The 6120-nt window shown below is 48.0% G+C and overlaps 1 long non-coding RNA gene across 1 annotated transcript; it reads right to left on the bottom strand.

Annotated features, from left to right (window-relative positions):
• Window positions 1-247: 247 nt before the first annotated feature.
• On the bottom strand, window positions 248-5940 carry LOC108490961. Its single transcript, XR_001872482.2, has 3 exons — window positions 5815-5940; window positions 4777-4904; window positions 248-290 (listed from the first exon to the last, which is right to left on the bottom strand). It is a non-coding gene; the product is annotated as an uncharacterized LOC108490961 (long non-coding RNA).
• Between the last annotated feature and the right edge of the window lie 180 nt (window positions 5941-6120).

Raw genomic sequence — 6120 nt, forward strand, 5'->3', positions numbered from 1 at the left:
AGCTGTGTAGTCAGATGTCCCAGGGACACTCACAGTCTTGGGTTCTCATTGTTACCCAGCCTTTACTTAATTTTGGTTCCTTTATTACTTAATTTTAATTAAAATTTTTAATTAAAAAGTTTTTACGTGGGGGTGGAGAGATGGCTCAGTGGTTAAAGAGCACTGGTGGCTCTTACAGAGTAGCTGGATTCAATTCTCAGCACCCTCATGGCGGGTCCATCCATAACTCCAGTTCCAGGGGATCCAACGCCGTCTTCTGACTTCACAGGCATTGCACGACACGGGTACATCTACATACCGGCAGGCGTTACATTCATACACATAAAATAAAAGTAATAAATAAAATATTTTTAAAGTTTTTACTTTTGTTCACTTTGTATGTGTGTGTGCAGATGCGTGTGGGTGCCTTGGCCTCGGGTAGAGGTCAGAGAAGAACGTCAGGGAGTCAGCTTTCCTCTTCTACCATGTGTGTTTTGCAGATCAAACTCAGGTCACCAGGCTTGCCAGCAGGTGCCTTTCCTGATGAGCATCTCACTGGCCCTACTTTGTTCTTTTACTGCCATTCTTTCATATTGAAAACCTCTCCCCCATTAATACCATTACTTATTTGCTTATTTATTCAGCTTCACAATAACAGTACTATGTGATTATTAACAAGATGGAAACTGAAAACAGTTTATGATTTCTTTGCTAGGAAATGCAGCCAAAGACTGTGCTTTAAAGTTACTTGAAATAATCCTTTCTGTGGTTAAGCAACACATTCATTCCTGAATTCCATAGATTCCTTCTACTTTGTTTTTTTGTTATTAGGGGTTCCCATTTTAAGAATCAAACTTCGTCTCATAATTATAAGGAACATATACACTGTGCCAAAATCAGATCTACAAAATAATCACAGGCAAAAGAAATCTGGCTTCCGTTCCCTCCCTTTTGTCTGTCCCTCTGCCTGTCCATTGACAACCACTTGTTCCAGTTACCAAACAAGTTGCCCTAACAAGTTGCCCTCCAAGCTTAGCAGCAGAACAAGCACTGATCAAGCTCACACATTCTGTGGGGCACCAATTTAGACAAGGCATTGACAACCATCAAACTTAGATTCTATTCAACTATATTTCAGTTATGTCAGGTATGAAGGTGGGAGGGCTGATCCAGTCTAGGCTAGTTTGGGGTGCATGCACAACACAATGAGGCAAACTGTGTCTTTAAAGTGAACTTTTAGGGAAAATCCCCTATTTACCATCTTTTGCTTATGCGTAATTGGATATGCATATAATCAAAATCAGATGCATTATGGGAAGGGACATGTACAGTAGAGGAAAAGTTACAAATTTAAAAGCCTGTCAATCAAAACAGAGAACCACCTGCAATAAGCTTCTTAGTAAACTCACTCCTATTTCTCTTGAACCCCAAACAGTAACTGGGGCTCTTGAGTACCTTCCGTTTGCCACGAATACAATCTCCTTACATACAATCTGTATGAGCCTTCGTTTCAATTCTTAGAATTTCAGGCCAAGAGCCTGAAAATACCCAGACCAGAGCCCAACCACCAATGATACTATGTCAGGGAGGTTATAGTTTGGTCCTAAAATGTTCCCCCCAGTGTGAAAGGCTTGTGTGAAAGGCGTGGTTGCCAGTTAATTGGCTTTGGGGAAGTGATCGGATCCTGAGGGATCTGATCTCATCAGTGGATTATCCACTGAGGGCTTTCTAATTGACGCGGTGATGACAATCTAGTTGGTAAAGCTTACTTGAGGAGAGCTCTGATCCACTGTGCCCTTCCACCAAGATGCTCTGCCTCACCACAGAAACAGCAGAGCCACATGACCCTGGACTGCGACATTTGAAACCCTGAATCAAAATACCTTTCCTCCTTTTAATAATTCCCTTCAGGTATTTTGTCACAGTGACAGAAAGCTACTATCAGGGGTGACTTCATGGCTTGTAAAGTCCAGGTCTCAGCTTATCTTGTTTCTGTTGTTAAAAACACAATACTACAAGGAAGGCAAGCTAAGAAGGGGGTTTCCTTAGCTCCCAATCTTGGAGGCTGAAAGTCTACACAGTGCTGCTGGCTCTGGTGATAGATGGCTTTCTTGCTGACAGCATCCCAAGGTGACACAGTTAACATGGTAGAGACAGGGACCATCCTGTGTACACATCATCTAATCTCTCTTAATCCCCCCCGCCCCAGATAGTCAATCACGAGCAGTCTGCCTATGACCTTATTCAGTCTTAATTACCTCCCACAGGCCCACCTCGACAATCCAAGGTTGGATTCAGTACCCATCTTCTGAACACTTGACAGGGAGGATTAACTTTCACTGAGTTTCTGACAGGGCAAACATTTAAACTGCAGCACAGCTGAAGTGTCAAAGGCTGGGTGCGGGAATCAGGTCCCTTCCAGGCTCTTTCTGTGGGATCTTGGTTCAGGTCATTTGCACTTCCTTATAGCCTGTTGGCCAGTTTTTTCAGGGAGGGTCCCCAAACAGAGAAGGCGGCAAGTAGAAGCTCTGCAGAGCTCCTGCCCCCATTCATGGTGAGTCTGCAGTGGAGAGCCTAGTTTTTTCAAGATGTTTAAAAAGTGCAAGTAAACAGCTTTCCTAATACCCATGAAGGAGTATTTATAAGTTATGTGGGTGTCTATACACGTGGATATGTATGAGTAAGCTCATTTCTTGTTTTTTCCCAGAGTAAATATCCTTTTGTAATAAGAGTCAGAAATATATATATATATAATAGACTTTAAGGGTAAAATTTTGTAGGTGACTTTTTGGTCTTGGGAAACAAAACGACATCGAATAAAGAAACTACATTGCTTTGTTTCACATTTCAGAATATTGTGCTGTTTGGTTTGATTTACCCTATTTCTTCCCCATGCTTCCAGTTATCTAAGAGACATCTTCAAGAAAAATTATACAGCAAGAAACACCTGACATGGTTTTTCCTTTTTTCCCATCCCTGTTTTGTCACAGATATAGCTCAGAATTTAAAAACGCTATAAAATGTGTCCCATAGAAGCTAGCTGACATGGCAAGGCCAGAAACCTTGGTACCACCAGGAGGGGCCTTTGTCAGGGAACGAGCAGACTGAAAAGGAGTTTCCATGGTGAGCGTGCCCAGAGTGTGATAAAGCTACTGTCAAGTCCAGGGCAGATTTCCCTTTCCAGCTTTAGGCCCTCAGCCTCTGTCCCAGGAGATAAAAGCAACCATGGGCTTGTCTGGGCACTGAGAACAACTCTGAAACCTTTCTGAACACTTTCCCTTTTAGTCACCAAGACATTCTATTGAGGCTGGGCAGGCTCCCTTCCGGGTTCTGGCTGGCCGCAGTCCTCACATTCCCAGGACCTGCTTTCTTGAGAGCACCCAGACATCCAGGAATTCACTGTTCTAAAACTTTGTTTTCTGACACTCAGTGCCTTTGACTGCTCTACAGTGCTCAGCTAATTGTTTGTTGGCATCTGACACATTCCTGCCCATCATGGTGACTCTCAAGACAGGTCTGTGCTAGTCCGATACCTCCAGTCACTCAATCCTGACTGTCCTGGAGGGGACTGCATGGTGGCACTTCTAGGGCTGGGGCCACACAGGACAGAGCTTTCCTGTATAACATATGGTAGCTCATATCTACTTCCTATCCTTGGCTTAGCATTGTTTGTTTTAAAGTTCCTATTTCTTCCTCCGTAGCTACAGACTACATTATCAGGTGAAGACAGTGCCCCCCACGCAGGATGGGTACCTACCCCATTCCACTGACGTCAGGCCTGGACATCTTACTTGTTCTGACTATGATGGCTCCATTAAAGAGAGCTGACGTGCTGGGGCCATTGAGTGGCGCTGCCATCAAAGGGGCTGTTTTTCAGCCTGGTCCAGCATAAAAAGCCACAGCTGCACCCACAAAGATAAGGTGCTATATTGATATAAGCCACAGAGCTGGGGCTGTTTAAAATCAGAATAAGGGCATTAAATCCAAGAGGGCACCAGGAGGTCATGCCAGGAACGCATCTTGAGCTCTGGGGTCTAAACAGATCTAAACACTGAGGTCATAGAGATGCTGCCACTCACCCCCTCCCAAGACCCGCTGCTACACACTGGACTCCATCTCCTAAACCTCATCATTTGTCCCCTTATACTGTGTTGTGGGAGCCAAATAATCACCCCCTAGTGCTTGCTCATCTCCCTGATCCTGGCTCCTGGTGAGGTGGCTGTGTCCCTCTCTCTCTTTTTGATCACATAAATGCTTCTCCACACTGCTGTTAAGGATCTTACTAGATAAGTGTCCCAGGTTCACATCCAGGTTTTCAGAAGTTGAGAGCTTGTATAATTTGGAAGCTCCTCTTTAGAAACAGGCATGAGCCAGGCATGGTGGTGCAGGTACATACCTTTAATCCCTTGAATTTTAGTAGAGGTGGGCGGATCTCTGGTCGACATAGTGAGTTCCAGGCCAGCCAGGGTTACATAGTGAGAGCCCGTCTCAAACAAACAAACAACGAATAAAAACAATGACAATACAAATGTAAAACTAAGGGATGGAGAGACAGCTCAGTAGTTAAAAGCACTGGCTACTCTTGCAGAGCACCCGGGTTTGATTCCCGGCACCCACACGGCAGCTAACAACTGTCTGTAGCTCCAGTTCCAGGGGATCTGACCACTTCTAATCTCCTCCTGCACTGGAGGACACAGGTGCACTAACACACATGCAGGTAATACACTCATACACTAAAATGAAAATAATAAAGCATGTAAAATGAATACAGGATGGCGTATAGGGTATTGAACACACCGGTGCAAGCAAGGGTGGAGGGTCCCCATCCTCTTCACGGTCAGAAGAATAAAGGTCATGGAACAGGAAGTCACTGGGTGGCTCCATCAGACTGGTGACGATGCTGAATTTTATCTGCTCTTCAGATCCTAGACGCCGGCAAAGGTTAAAAAACAAACCCCCTTACTCTTTGGGTTCTGGAAAATGGCTTACTCCAAGTTACCCCTTCCCCACACCACGCAGATAAGAGGCAGGACCAGGCCAGACCCCGGCCTGGCCTTCGAATTCCTGCTCCAGGACTGGCCCACCAAGAGGTAAACTACCCGCACACCCTGACCCAGGACACGACACACTTGGTACCCGGACACGCAGCTGTCCCCACCCAGCTGAAGAGCGGCAGCTCGCCTTCTCTGGGAGGAGGCTGGTCCCCGGCGGAGTTTCTCGGGTCTGTTGCCCGGCGGGGCCGCACTCCGGTCCCGCGTGCTCTGCCTGTGCCTCTGCAGAAGGGCTCTGCTGAGCTAGGAGCTCCCACGTGCCGTTCAGACCGTGACCAATCCCCCTGTACCCCTCCCATCACACCCCTCCTGAGGAAGTTCAGATTTGGGTTTTGTTTGGTCCGGGTCGAAGCAGACCTCTGAGACCGCTAAACAGACAGGACTGTGGTTGAAGAAGTGAGGTTCTGGGCGGCATTAAAAAAAACAGTTATTTTTATTATTTTATGAGCATGAGCGTATTGCCTACATGTATGTTAAGTGCACCCATGTCATGCAATGCCCATGGAGGTCAGAGGAGGACCTAGGATCCCCTGGAACTGGAGTAATGGACTGCTGTTAGCCGCGTGGGTGCTGGGAATCGAACCCGGGTGCTCTCCAAGAGCAGCCAGTGCTCCTAACCGCCGAGCCACCTCCCAAGCCCCCGGGCGTTTTTATTCAGGGTAGAGAAGGCAGAGGGCAGAGCGGCGGGGTGTGATCTGCACGGTCAGGGCTGGAAAGTGCGTCCAGCCGACTGACGCTGCGACCCGGGCAGCGGAGGGTCAAGCACCGATAGGTGGCGTCTCACGTAGTGTTAAGTCGGTCCCACAGGCCTGGGAAGGTCTCAGCTGCCTGCTCCTCGCGACTAGCTCGGGTGCGCCGGGCTCCCAAGTGCGACAGGTGGACTGAGCCGAGACGGGGACGGAGCCGAGGCGGGACGGAGGGCCTAGCGGAGGGGCGGGGCTCTGGGTGTGGGGGCGTGTCCGTCAGGAGTCGGGCGTGGGGGCGTGTCCGTCAGGAGCCTGGCGTGGGGGGCGTGTCCGTCAGGAGCCGGGCGTGGGGGCGTGTCCGTCAGGAGCCGGGCGTGGGGGCGTGTCTGTCAGGAGCCGGGCGT

The sequence above is a fragment of the Nannospalax galili genome, unplaced genomic scaffold (genome assembly GCF_000622305.1).
Source record: "Nannospalax galili isolate Female #2095 unplaced genomic scaffold, S.galili_v1.0 scaffold1157, whole genome shotgun sequence".
NCBI classification, from domain to species: Eukaryota; Metazoa; Chordata; class Mammalia; order Rodentia; family Spalacidae; genus Nannospalax; species Nannospalax galili.